Genomic DNA, 14,018 nt, shown 5'->3' on the forward strand with positions numbered 1-14,018 from the left:
TCCACGATCATGGATCCAATGAATCTATCTATGGACCAGAGCCAGGGGCCCATTCCAAATTTAACTGGGTAAATATAATAAAATAGTCCACAGAAGAGATACAACTGAAGATGCGTTCTCTGTTAAAAGAAAATGAGTCTTCTACTCTAAGCCTTCCATAAAACTGTTAATGAACTTCAAATTCACTGAACAGCCATACTTAAATATACTTAAATATCAACACTTAAATATTCTGTATGCAGCAACCATAGCTGACAGTTTGTGAATTATTCCATTTAATTTCCATATGGATATGACAGTTTTACTCTAATCTTAATTGCTATTATCACTGCCCATTATTTTCTGACAGTAACACTTTCACCCTAGGCAGACTCCCTGGCTCCCTTTCATGATCCGCCGCAAGCTTTGCTAGAGCCACATCCTTACACATACATCCTTCAAATCTCTCTTTGTACCAGTCTGCCTCTGTGAGACCTTTCTGCTGTTCTCAGCTCACTGCCATCTTTCTGTTTGTGATAAACACTTATTTTCAATATTCACTATATATGAAAGTGATCCATTTTCTATTCTTTTTTTTTTAAGATTTTATTTATTTGAGAGAAAGAGGGAGAGTGAGCAAGAGAGAAAGAAAGGGAGCAAGAGAGAGCACATTCAAGTGGGAGGAGAGGCAGTGGGAAAAGAAGGAATAGATGCTCCACTGAGCAAGGAGTGGGACATGGGACTTGATCCCAGGACCAGGAGACTACGACCTGAGCTGAAAGCAGACACTTAACCAACTGAGCCACTCAGGCGCCCCCAACACGTGACCCATTTTCTTAGTCTCTTAAATCCTTGAAGAAAGGAATTGATTTTTATATTCTTTGAGTTCACACTACACTACACACAGTATCTTAAACATAAGGAATAAATAATATTTTGCCAACAAATGTTAATTTGGGTTCCGAAGGCTTCAGTCAGTGGTACTTCTGAAGAGCAGTATGGTCTCTTAAGAAAACGTTTCAGAAGTGACCTGTAGAGTCATTCTCAGCTATACTGAAGTTAGGAGTAAGGTGGGCACTACGACATGTAATAGGCAAGGTCCAGGGATTTCAATGATGGGAAGTTCAACAACAATGGGAAGTCTAAGAAGTCTGTCTCTGCCCCATGTTCTCTGAACTTTCCAAACAGTTCACTAGACATTCATATGGCAAAATTTCTGATACAGCTCATTGAGTTTGGAAACTAATAATTATCTCACATACAAACACAAATATGTTTTGCAGTTTTGGTTAAAACCAAACTTTCCAGAAATTAAGCTATTGAATAAGTTGAGGAAAGTTTCCATGTTTGGAACTTTACCAAGAACTACTATTTGGAAAAACATATCATGAACAGGAACACTGCTTATACTATCTGTACAATTAAAACAGTTAAACATATACATATTCACCTGTACCTATAATGGTCATATTCACAATGAGTCTACTTAAAAGATGCAAGCATCTGACCACTTTTGTTTTCCTAGTGTAACTGTGCATGTGTCCTTATGTATTTAAATCCACTATTTTCATAGAACTTACTTTGCAATTTCTGGTTTCTATAGCACACATGCCATTGTATTTATATTTTAAACAACTGTGCACATAAATAGATGATTCTTCCATAAACTCATTTCAGAAAACTAAATAGGATACTGCAAAACTTTTCTTAAAAGGTAGGTAGGTCTGACATGGTTGAAATCACCAGTGGATTCTTCCAAAAATCTAAATTCAGCAGATGTTAGACAACTAAAAATAATACATTTTATGCAGTATTGAATTTACAGAAAAAAAATTGGTGAAAATTATATACAAAGTATCTAACAGGCCAATTTCTGCTTATTCATCTTCATCCTGAAGAAGTACCCAGAACTGTCTTATGACATGTAACTTAACTTGTTTCAGCCTCATTTTCCTTGGTCTTACATCGACGACAAAGCTACTCAGCTCACAGGGATGTCTTAAGACAGCACACCTGTGTAGTACCTAAAACAGGGCTGGCACACAGCTGCCGTTCAATAAAGCTGTCCTTCATCTCCAGCCGGCATCCCTTGTTCCCACCTTCACATGAACTTCTAATATAACCTCTGGAGTTCGAAAACAATAAATAAAACTCAAATACAAAGGTCAGACTATCTGCTCTACGTGATGAGTCTGGGGTCATCAATGGCTAATGTGTAAGTCAACCAGTATCACCATTTTAGGAGTTCGGTGTATGGGTGTGGTGGGACCGAAAAGGGGCCTGCTCAGAGGTCAGAAGAGTTGGGTAGAACAGACCGTTCTGAAATAACGACTGTTATTTCAGATATACTTGGTACAGAAGTGGACAGCTACCATGTGATACGAAAGGATAATTTTTACATCAAGACTGTTTACATGTGAAACAAAGCTTTTATTCAGAGAGTATCTCTTTGTGCTTGGAGGTTTTTTGCCTAACCCTCTATAATGTAGGTTACCACCATTGTGAGCTCGAAGAAAGCCAGGTTTCAGACATGCTCAATCATTCTGTAAGCATTTATGAAGCGCAGACTTGGTGCAAAGCTAGATTCTTAGGATACAAGATGAAACTATAGCTTCTTTGGGCTCAGGGCCCATAGAACACTTTGGTAAGTGCTCCAATGAGAGTGCGTAGGAAATACTGTGGAATACTGGCAGAGTAGGAGTAATTCTACACAGTAAGATTAGGGTCAGCTTACAAAGGAACATTTGGGCTGTCAGTGGGTACTGAATGACCAGGGCTGAAAAGAGGGGAAATGGAAACGCACTGTAGTGAGAAGTACAATATGTAAGATGCAGAAAGAGGGGGCCAGGCAGGTGGGCGGTGAGTGGAGGGCAGGAAACTAAGAAGCAAATGAAGATCAAGCTGGAAAAATAGGTGTAGGTGGAAAGGCCTGGGTACTTCAGAGTCAGATGTTGGAATATTTTGTAGGCCAATGTTGCAAACAGGTCAGCGCAGTTTTAATAAGCTCTATGTTTCTTTCCAAAATTTATATCAACATTCCAAAAAGTGGAATTTCACAGGAAAGTTTGAATTTCTGTTTTGTTTTTTGTTGTTGTTGTTGTTGTTTTGTTGTTGTTGTTGTTTTAATTAAATTTAAAGATCTGGTAATACTAAATATCATTAGCCCTGGTATGACTGCTCAGATCTCCGGAATTGGTGTCACCTCCAGGAGAGGTGGTATCTTCCATTTCCTGCCTTATCCCTAACATCTATGTGCCAGGAACACAGTAAGAGCAGTATTGCTATCTGGTGAATGAAGGAATGAACACTGAACCTTCATTCCTTCATAGCAGCTGAGGTTGGGACCAGGCGGAAATAGCTTTGGATGGGACATGTTCTAAGTTTTTAACGATGTCCATTTATGTTCTATGCTGCCGCTACTGCTGCTGCTGCTGCTGTTTTAATGCCCAGATCGATCATCACCTACTTGCAGTACCCGCCCATGGAGGCATCTGAGTGTGCCTCCCTTAGAGAGGATGGCTGTGGAGGTCTCAGTGAGGGAGTAACACGGGCAGAGAACGGAATCTTCACGTATCTGAAGGATGCCGGGAAACAAAGACATTACAAACGTGGGTAGAAAGAAGAGAGCCTGTAACAAAAACATCCTGAAAAGGAGCAGTTGGGGGGGATGTGAGGAAAGCCACTGTGACTGACGCCGCAGAACAGAGCCAAGAGGGAAGGGAAATATCCACCAGAAGCAGGAGTGGTGGACAGCGCCCGAGTGTCGGATACCAAAGAAAGCTCAAAGACGACGGAAACTGAAAGCCACCCCCCTCCGGTTTGGCAGTTCAGTCATTTCAGCAAACTGGTTGGATGGAACACAAAGCGTCAAAAATTTACTTCAGTCCATTTTCAAAATAACTATTATCTTTCTAATAGAAGCATCTTAAGAGAAAAAGACCATATGCAAGAGAACTACATGAATTCACATTAAGTATTTTTACTATTATATACTTTTTTATTTATTAAGAAATAAACATTGTTATGTATGTATCTGATTGGAAGCTCTTTAGAAGTATTTAAAGGGATTATATACATTAAACAGCTGAACTATAAATGTTAAGTTCTTAAGGAACAAGTAAGTCCTAACTTTGGCTCTATTTACATTCTGCTACAAAAATCACTGTCCTGCAAATAACAGTTAGAAGCACATTATTACTTTTTTCTTTTTTTTTTTTTAAGATTTTATTTATTTGACAGACAGAGATCACAAGTAGGCAGAGCAGCAGGCAGAGAGAGAGGAGGAAGAAGGCTCCCTGCTGAGCAGAGAGCCCAATTCGGGGGCTCGATCCCAGGACCCTGGGATCATGACCTGAGCCGAAGGCAGAGGCTTTAACCCACTGAGCCACCCAGGTGCCCCACATTATTACTTTTTTCATGAAGATTTTCTACCTAACTTGATGCCATTAAAAAAAAATCCACTAATCTTTATAACAATTTCTGGATTTGCAGTTAGACAGTTGGCAATTAATTCTTACACCTCATATAAGCCTGATGCACACATTTACCACAGTGCTTTAAAAATTCTTTTTTTTTTTTTAACATTCCATGAAGGTTAAATGAAATGGACATCTAAAAGAGTACTGTGTTCTTGCCTATAAAACAGCAGAATCTAACATGTGCTACTAATTCTTTCACAGTGAACTTGTAAGATTTTTTTCAGAAGTGGGGTCCTATAACAATATAATTCTAAATTTCACTCATTTATTCCACCATCAATTTCAGTGGTCATACTCAATGATGGTTTAGATGTCTGTGGAACTGAAAAGTATCAGTAACATCATTATTTACTGAAGCTTAGTTTTCCCTCTTCATCAAAACAGTAAATCCCCTTGCTAAAGGATATGGTTACAAAAACTGCACTTTTTAAAAACTTAAATTATATTTAAGATCATGTAAAATAGACACAGTGAAGATCTACCTGTACAGCGTTCCCAAGCTTCATTGTTGCTATCTAATCAGCAAAATAAAAAAACCAAAACCAAAAATCACTGACACTTAATTCTGTATTTCCTTTAAATTGAGGATATATAGAATGTGGTTAGAAAAAAGCTCATGCGTTAAATCTAGTCGCCTTCCCTAATAATTTGAAGTTTCTCTTTTTTCTGATAAAATGTTTGCTGATGGAATTCACTGTGGAAGTTGGTTGGTTTATATACCATAGCACTGCTCAAAACATCAAGAAGAGAGAAAACAATGAAGAAAGATGTCTGCAGGCCTCAGTCAAACGAAAGGGAGATGGTAAAACCAAGCAGCATTTGACACATAAAAGTGAAATCACAAAACATAATCTTCCTTACACACAAAAATCTATGCATGCCCAGGTGACTGTTCTGGAGACTTGGTAATCCCTATAATACACTCTCAGGTATTAATTTCCAACATGCACAACTGCTCACATCAGTGTTTAAAGGATTTACTAAACCTATTTTATGAGCCAATCAAACATCACTTTCTCACGGCAACATGATACAGAGCACACAGCAGTAAGTGGTTTATAATGATCACTCCCTTTCTCTAACAAACCCCTGGGGACCCACGGAGGATTTATGTTCTTTTATGTTGAACAAACAAGTCTGGTATTGTAGACAAAATTTTCATTCTCATGTGGGAATTTAAAAACTGTGAGGGTATGAGGACTAAATTTTCATTACTCCCCAGAACTGTAAGGAGTATACCAGAGAAATAAATTCCCTGGTAAACATAATTGTCAGACAGCCAGCCTCCTTCAACAAAAATAAACCAGTCCGGCAAAATAGGTTGTTTCTAGTTCAAACTAATGAAAACTAAAGAAAACCAAACCTGACAGTAGTGTAAAACCCTGCCAACAAATAGACGCGGATCTTAAAAGACCCAGCTCTGCAGTGTCGCCTGGAGCCCAAGTTTGTTGTGAAAGGTAATAAAATTAGTAAGATGCCAATTATTCTGCAGTGCTTATTGAATTATACTTCGGTTTAGCAGAACACCACTCGTACACAGAATAGAAGTTTTAGATTCCTATTTTTAGATTCTATTCCTGTAGATTTCCTATAAACAGCAAAATGTTCATATAAACGTTCAATAAACACATATTGATATTAATAATAATTACATTTATCGGTTGCTTTTTATACTTTAACTCACTTAATCCTTAAAAAAATCACAAAAAGTTGATACTGTGACTGTGCCCATTTTTCAGGTTATAAAATACAGAAAAACTAAGTTCTTGGTCAAGGTCACATAGCAGCTAAATATAGAGCCAAGGCTTCCACATTGGCAGCTGAACTCTAGAACGCAGGCTAACTTCAGAACCCTTAAGTTGTAAGCTGCACTGTGTAATATATTTTAAATAGATAGTTATGTTTGCTTTATTTTGAGACCTAATTGTAGAAAATTTGTGTCTTTGTTCAAACTGGCTAAATGGCTTTATTCAATGGCTAAAGAAACAGTAAAGGTCATTCAAATACAACTGATCAGTCAACTTGGCAATTTGGGAATATCCATTTTACTGATATTTGTTTAAATTAATTTGGTAATTCAGTAGTCCCCCTTATCTGCAAGGGGTATGTTCCAATTCAGTAGTCCCCCTTATCTGCAAGGGGTATGTTCCACCACTGGATGCCTGAAACTTCAAACAGTACCAAACCCCATATGTACTGTTTTTTCATACACATATGAACCTGTGACAAAGTTTAATTTATAAATTAGACACAGTAAGACATTAACAACTATAACTAATAATAAAATAGAACAATCGTGATCATATACTAAAATAAAAGCTACGTGACTGTGGTCTTTTCCTCTCTCTCAAAATATCTCATTATACTGTACTTGCCAGTCTTGTGATAATGTGAGATGATAAAAAAACCTATGAGATGAGATGAAGTGAGGTGAATGACGTAGGTACTGTGAAGTAGTGTTATTACTTGTACTACTGACCTTCTGATGATACAGCAGAAGGAGGATCATCTGTTTCCAGACCTCAGATTGCCCCGGTTAACCGAAACACTGGGTAAGGAGGGTACTAGTGTATTTACTTTTGGTTACTCTAAATTCTTTATTGATAGTTTTAAATCTACGTAGAAAATGTGTAAGTCAAACCACTAAGCATGCTTCAGAGGCTGACAACACACCGACGGAGTAATTTTCATGAAAATATGATAGTTCGGCCTATGAGAAACAGTTATTTGTACATGGTGGAATTGTACATGGTAGGAAATTAACAGATTAAATTTCTCTTGTTACCAAATAAAAGGTAGAAAAACTAAGCAAAACAAAGCATAGGGGGAAAACCAATGAAGACAGAGACTATAAGAGATATATTCAAAACCCAAATTAGAATTTAGAATTAAAACCAAAAGCTGGTTCTCAAAAACGAGAGACACAGACAGGGGGAGTAAGGAGAAGGGCGGGGATGGGGGAGGAGACAGAGAGAATATAATCAAGAATTTACAGAATTAGTAGTGAGAAAGAAGATACAATCACAGATGAAAAATGTATTCACAATTTGTAAGTATGTTTTATGCAGCTTTATGCTAGTGAAACCTGAAAAGCCAAATGAAATGGATTACTTACGAGGAAAATGTAAGTTATCAAAATTGACTGATGTAGAAAAAGTGAACTAATAGCTCTAGAAGAAACTGAAAAGATTATCAAACACTTGTCAATGAAAGATGAAAAGGTATGGGACTTATAGGAGAGTTCTATTTGACTATAAGGAAACATACAATTTATATATATATAAGCACTTGTAAAAAAATGAAAATGGCAGATATTTACCTAAATTACTAATAAAATAAACTCACCTAAATTTTGTGGATACAGTTTATAATGCTATATTATATACTTTAAGGTTGCTAAGCAATTATATCTTAAATGTTCTCATCACACAAAAGAAACGGAATTATGTGTCCTGATGAAGATATCAGAATATGACTCTGTGGTTATATATAAGAACTTGTAAAAAAATGAAAATGGCAGGTATTTACCTAAATTAATAACAAAATAAACTCACCTAAATTTTGTGGATACAGTTTATAATGCTATATTATATACTTTAAGGTTGCCAAGGGATTAGATCTTAAATGGTCTCATCACACAAAAGAAACGGAATTGTGTCCTGATGAAGATGTTAGCTAACTCTGTGGTGGTAATCACATTGCAATATCCAGGTGTAGCAAATCAACACATTGTACACCCTAAACTTACACAATATTATATTCCAGTTACACCTCAATCAAGCTGGAAAGTTAAATGAAACTTAAAATCTCTAATAAATGAAAAACTTGGTATTCGTATTCTTTCAACTGGCAAAATCAAACATTAAAAATCATGACAATTTTACTTAAAAACTGAGGGAAACACAAAAATACCAAATAAAAGCTCATCATATATCATCCAATAGTCGATTAAAACATGGCATACTTTGTGACAAAATGTGGATTTAGTTCATGAACATGAAGATGAAGGCAAAATTGACCTTTTAGAAGATTAAAGGAGAAAAACTGTAGGATCATATTAATAAATGCTGAAACAATGTGATAAAATCAACTAGTTAGATTAAAAACATGAGTAAAATGTGACTAGCAGGAAACTTTCAAATCATGGTGTAAGTTATTTAACAGAAACTAACTGAAAGTCTTACATTAAATAAAATTGAAATCACTCTATTTAAAGCTAGAATAAAGACATTGTTGGCTGTTCTCACCACCATTTTCAGGAGCCTGTTTGTTTGTTGAGGGGAGAATGTAGCTATTTAGCTATGAGAGAAAAGAAAACAAATGTCATAAAGAGAAGAGAAAAATGACCCTTAGTTTGATACTAGATTCCCTTGAGGATAGACTACAGTAAGGTAAAGCACTGACACTGGAAAAGCTTGGAAATAACCACGTATGAGACGGAGTGGCTTAGAGTATGGTAGGGGAGGGAGAGCTGAAGAATGGTTATATGCTCTCTATATTTTGAAGGTAAATTTGATATGAGTTGGTGTGGGGTATGGCTTTTAAAAACCATTCAGAACAGAAGAGATTTCAGTAAAGTGACTAAAAATAGGACCCATATACAAATATCACTAATTTTTCCTTGTAACAACAAATACCAGAAACTGCATAGGGGGAAATGTCTCTCACAGAATTATAACAACATATAATAATAAATACAATAATAAATTATAAATACTATATGAGGAAATGTACATAATATACCAAATGACAAAAAGGCACAACTTTACTATGATGTTTAAGAAATAACACTTCTACAATATTTGTATAAAACAAAATCACCACAATACAGCAAACTTTATGTAGTACATGCTATGTACCAGATACTTCATAAATACTAACTCATTCAATCTTCCAACTCAACCCTCTCCATAGCTACCCATATTATACCCATATTATAAATGGGGAAACTCAGGTACAGAGAGATAATGCAACAGGGCCAAAGCCATTACAGCTAAGAGTAATGAATTGGAACAGGAACCTTGCTCCAGGCTTCAGAGCCTATGTTTTTAACCATTATGCCTTACTGTCTCTACCCAGTTAAACAACACAACAGAAACTTACCATTGGCTCAGTGTCAGTGTTCCTAATTCACTGTTAAGAACTCTTATTTTAAACTCTCCAGATCTCTCCAGACTGTTGTTTCAAATGAAAGAAAGTATATAAACAACTATAACAAATAAGCTGCTCAATAAACGGTCTGTGTGTGTGTGTGTGTGTGTGTGTGTGTGTGTGTTCAGTAATTACTATCATTGCAGTCATACGTGCAAGCAATGGAAGACTCTACCGTGTGGAAGGACAGACCCCACAGCTCCTCATACAGTGCTAAGTTGCAAGGATCCCTACTTTCAATCATGGCAGACTCTCCTTGCCATTCTTCCCCTGTGGAAGTAACATTCCTGACTCTAATCTGCCAAAATAATATAAGCTATTATTACTAACAGTTGTCCTTTCATTGTAGTAGAAGAGACAGATTCATCTGTAGACTGAAAACACTGAACACTGATTTTTTTTTGTCAGCATTTTATGCTCCATAAAATAAGCACAATAATAGTATCAATATTCTGACTGTTGGGAGGATTAAGTGCCATAACATATCAAAAGCACTCACCTGTTTGCTCAGAATCTTCTTCAAGACTGATCAGTCATTGAAATATATGGTTACTTATCCTCAATTATTACTCACAGGTAGTTATGCATTTTTACAGAAACATCACTTCTGATCTGTGTACTACTACTGAAATAATGACAAGATTTAGATGGCTAATCCATAATTCAGAGACTGCCCCCAAAGCAAAGTAAAATATTCATGTTCTTCTCTACCCAGAAGACTACTTCTAGTACTCTTTATTACACTCCTGTAATTAGTTTAAAAAAAAAAAAAGAAATCTCATTAACATTCAAGACTGCCTACTATGATGTTCTAATGTATGTGAGGCTGTTTATTAAACGCACGTTGAGTGAATCACTACTAAATGAGTAATAATTCAGGAAGAGTTCATACGAATGATCAATAATATACCTTTATTCCATGTGTCAACAACTGAACCACTTAGTATTGAAAGAAATTTGAGAAACTGAATTTAAGAAATAAAATTAATATTCTATCTGGACTAAAGCAAAATTTTTCTTTGATGGACTATCCTCTGATTTTCCTTTCTACTTTCAATAAATAGGGTAAAAATAAAAGGAGAGAGGGCTGGCAGAGGTAGGTAGAAATAGGAAAAAAAAAAAAAAGTAGGACCTCCTCCAAAGCATCCCAAGTGAGCTTAGAATATTTGGGAATATTGAAATAGGAATATTTAGGAATATTAAAATCTCTAACACTTAGAGAATGACTTTAAGGGCATCAAAATTTAAGATAAGAAGGAAGGAAGGGCTATGAATATCCTCTCTCATCTACCTAACACCTCGACAGTTCCAGGCACTGTTTCCATAAGTAACCACTACCAAAAGGCACCTACATGCCCCTTCTGCATGTTCTTTGAATAGATGAATTTCATTGCCTAAATGTATTTATAAAAGGCCATGACATCATTAATCAAGACATCTTTAAAGGATTTTGCTGTAGGCTCGGTTCTTTCAGTTTTTATCTATACTGTATCGTTGCTACATTTGCAAATACCGAGGTATTCTAGATATGGATTGATCTAAGGCTAAGAGAAATATTTAAGTAGCGTGATAGCAAAATTTGGACAGGATTCATGTTATGCTTATCAAAGCATTATTATGACTTCAGGTCTGATTTTTAAAAGAAAATATTTAAATGGCTGATCAACAGCACAAGGCATTTAGGCTTGTAGGTTTAGAGATGGAAATTTACTTTTACTTTTTGGTGATGCTGTCTGTGAAAATGATAAAATGAGTTTGTTTTAGAATATATCATAGTGAGATGAAAACATGTCATTTTAGAGTATCATAGAATTTCTAGTACAATGTCTGAATATGAATGTTTAAAAAAAAAACCTAAGTATTTACTTCGAGCATCTTTACTTATTGGACATTCATTTGTTATTTGCTTATTTTTTAAAAGAATTTATTTATATTTATTTGACAGAGAGAGAGACAGACACAGAAAGGGTACCAGAGGGAGAAGGAGGTTCCCCAACAAGCAGGGAACCCAAAGTGGGGCTTGATCCTAGGATGCCAGGATCCTGACTGGAGCGGAAGGCAGACGCTTGAATATTTATTTATTTATTCATTCATTCATTCATTTATTTATTTATTTTTAAAGATTTTATCTATTTATTTGACAGAGAGAAATCACAAGTAGGCAGAGAGGCAGGCAGAGAGAGAAAGGGGGAAGCAGGCTCCCTGCTGAGCAGAGAGCCCGATGCGGGACTCGATCCCAGGACTCTGAGATCATGACCTGAGCCGAAGGCAGCGGCTTAACCCACTGAGCCACCCAGGCGCCCCTTGAATATTTATTTTTAATTAGATGATTTATCATCAAAGAATGTGAAAAAAATGTTCTTAGAATTTAAAAGAAATTTTAGGCATTCTAGAAAAATTCATTATTCAACTTTTGACATCTAAGAACAGATTCATAGACTTGTACTTTAATAAACACAAGCAGAAGAGCAGAGAATGTCAATCCAGATTGATGTACTGATGATTTTAAGGATATAGGTGTTCAATATAAAATGGCTCTAGGCTTCAGTTTCCTTTTCAACAAAATAAAGAAATAAACAAACTAGATAGTAGAAGAGGTCATTAAAAAAAAATCTTGGCTTTTTTTCCACCTTAAGAACCTAAATATGTTTCCTTTTGGGTGTGTAGTATTTCAAAAAGTATGTAATTGTACATGGAACACGTTATTAGAATGCCCACTACAACATTTTCTGGAAAATCTTATTTTTTTCCAAGGTCTATATAGAACTGTTATCACCCAATATCATTAACTGTCTACAGGGAATATCCATGGAAACCAATTTATAAATACCAATGTATTATGAAATGAGAAAAAAATTACTAATAGAAGTGTTGAGAGGTATGTACTACCCAGTGGAATCCTGTGTTGGGCAAGGTCGCCTGTCTGACCATGGGAAGCTCTAATCCCATCAAGGAAAGTGAGTGTCTCCAATGGAGATGTTATAATACCTTTTCCTAATTCTGTCATTTTTATAAAACTCTTCCAAAGTGCTCATTGGTAAATGAGGAAGGACTGCTGTCCCACAGGGCAAATCCTTTTTCTTATTTACTGCACAGCACAAATCACACCTCAAAAGGTCAGCCTTTAGAACATAAAAGTACATTTCATAATTTATTTGACAGAGGCTCCATCTGACTCTTCTGATAAGAAATATATGCCTTATCCCTTATCAGATAGAATACCAATCAGAGTGGTGCCAAGAAGGCACAATAGAATCGAGTCCAGCATAAAGAAAATTATTATTTGTTTATTTTTTAAAAGACTTTATTTATTTATTTGACAGAGAGAGAGAGATCATAAGCAGGCAGAGAGACAGACAGAGAGAGAGGGGGAAGCAGGCTCCCTGCTGAGCAGAGAGCCCGATGCGGGGCTCGATCCCAGGACCCTGAGATCATGACCCGAGCTGAAGGCAGAGACCCGACCCACTGAGTCACCCAGGCGCCCCCATAAAGAAAATTCTTAATAAATGGAATATGTTTTCATTATCTAATATCAATTCTATTAAGATTTCTAAACTTTCCAGTTTTTTTATGCACCTCAGCTAATTTAAGTTACAACAATGTTTCAAACAGCTAACAGAATGTTTACTATTTTGTTTGCTTTTTCAACCTTTTCCCACTATATGGACTATATGGACTACATGTACATCTGTCTGTGTATGTATTTACACATATGGGGATTATGCACACATATACATATGCACACAGACATATGAGTGTTTCTAAGGCATAAAGATTTACAGTAAGGTTAGAAAAAATAAAATTCTACTTATATTACTTTAATTTTTATATTATCCCCAAGTAAGTATATATTTATTTTAACAATGTTTATTATCAATACATGCAATTAATCTCTAGAAATACTTTATTAACATACAATGTATTATTTGTTTCAGGTCTGTGATTTATCAGTCTTACACAATTCACAGCACTCACCATAGTACATACCCTCCCCAGATCCATAACCTAACCACCTCATTCCTCCCACCCTCTCCCTCTCCAGCAACCCTGAGTTTGTTTCCTGAGATTAAGAGTCTTTTATGGTTTGTCTCTTTCTCTGGTTTTCTGTTGTTTCATTTTTCACTCCCTTCCCCTATGATTCTCTGTCTTATTTCTCAAATTCCCCTTATCAGTGAGATCGTATGATAATTGTCTTTCTCTGATTGACTTATTTCGCTTAGCATAATACCTTTTAGTTCCATCCAGTCCTTGCAAATGGCAAGATTTCATTTTTTGATGACTGCATAATATTCCATTGTATTGATATATATCTCATATCTTCTTTATCCATGCATCTGTTAATGGACATCTAGGCTCTCTCTTGCAATACTTTAAAAACATGAAAATATATGTAGACTCCAGAGACATAAT

At 35.9% G+C, this 14,018-nt stretch overlaps 1 protein-coding gene across 6 annotated transcripts in view; it reads right to left on the minus strand.

Moving 5' to 3' along the window:
* Positions 1–14,018, minus strand: part of PDGFC (platelet derived growth factor C) — a 202,535-nt gene that overhangs the window by 54,692 nt on the left and 133,825 nt on the right. The window lies entirely within an intron of this gene.

Source organism: Neovison vison, chromosome 11 (genome assembly GCF_020171115.1).
Source record: "Neovison vison isolate M4711 chromosome 11, ASM_NN_V1, whole genome shotgun sequence".
NCBI classification, from domain to species: domain Eukaryota; kingdom Metazoa; phylum Chordata; class Mammalia; order Carnivora; family Mustelidae; genus Neogale; species Neogale vison.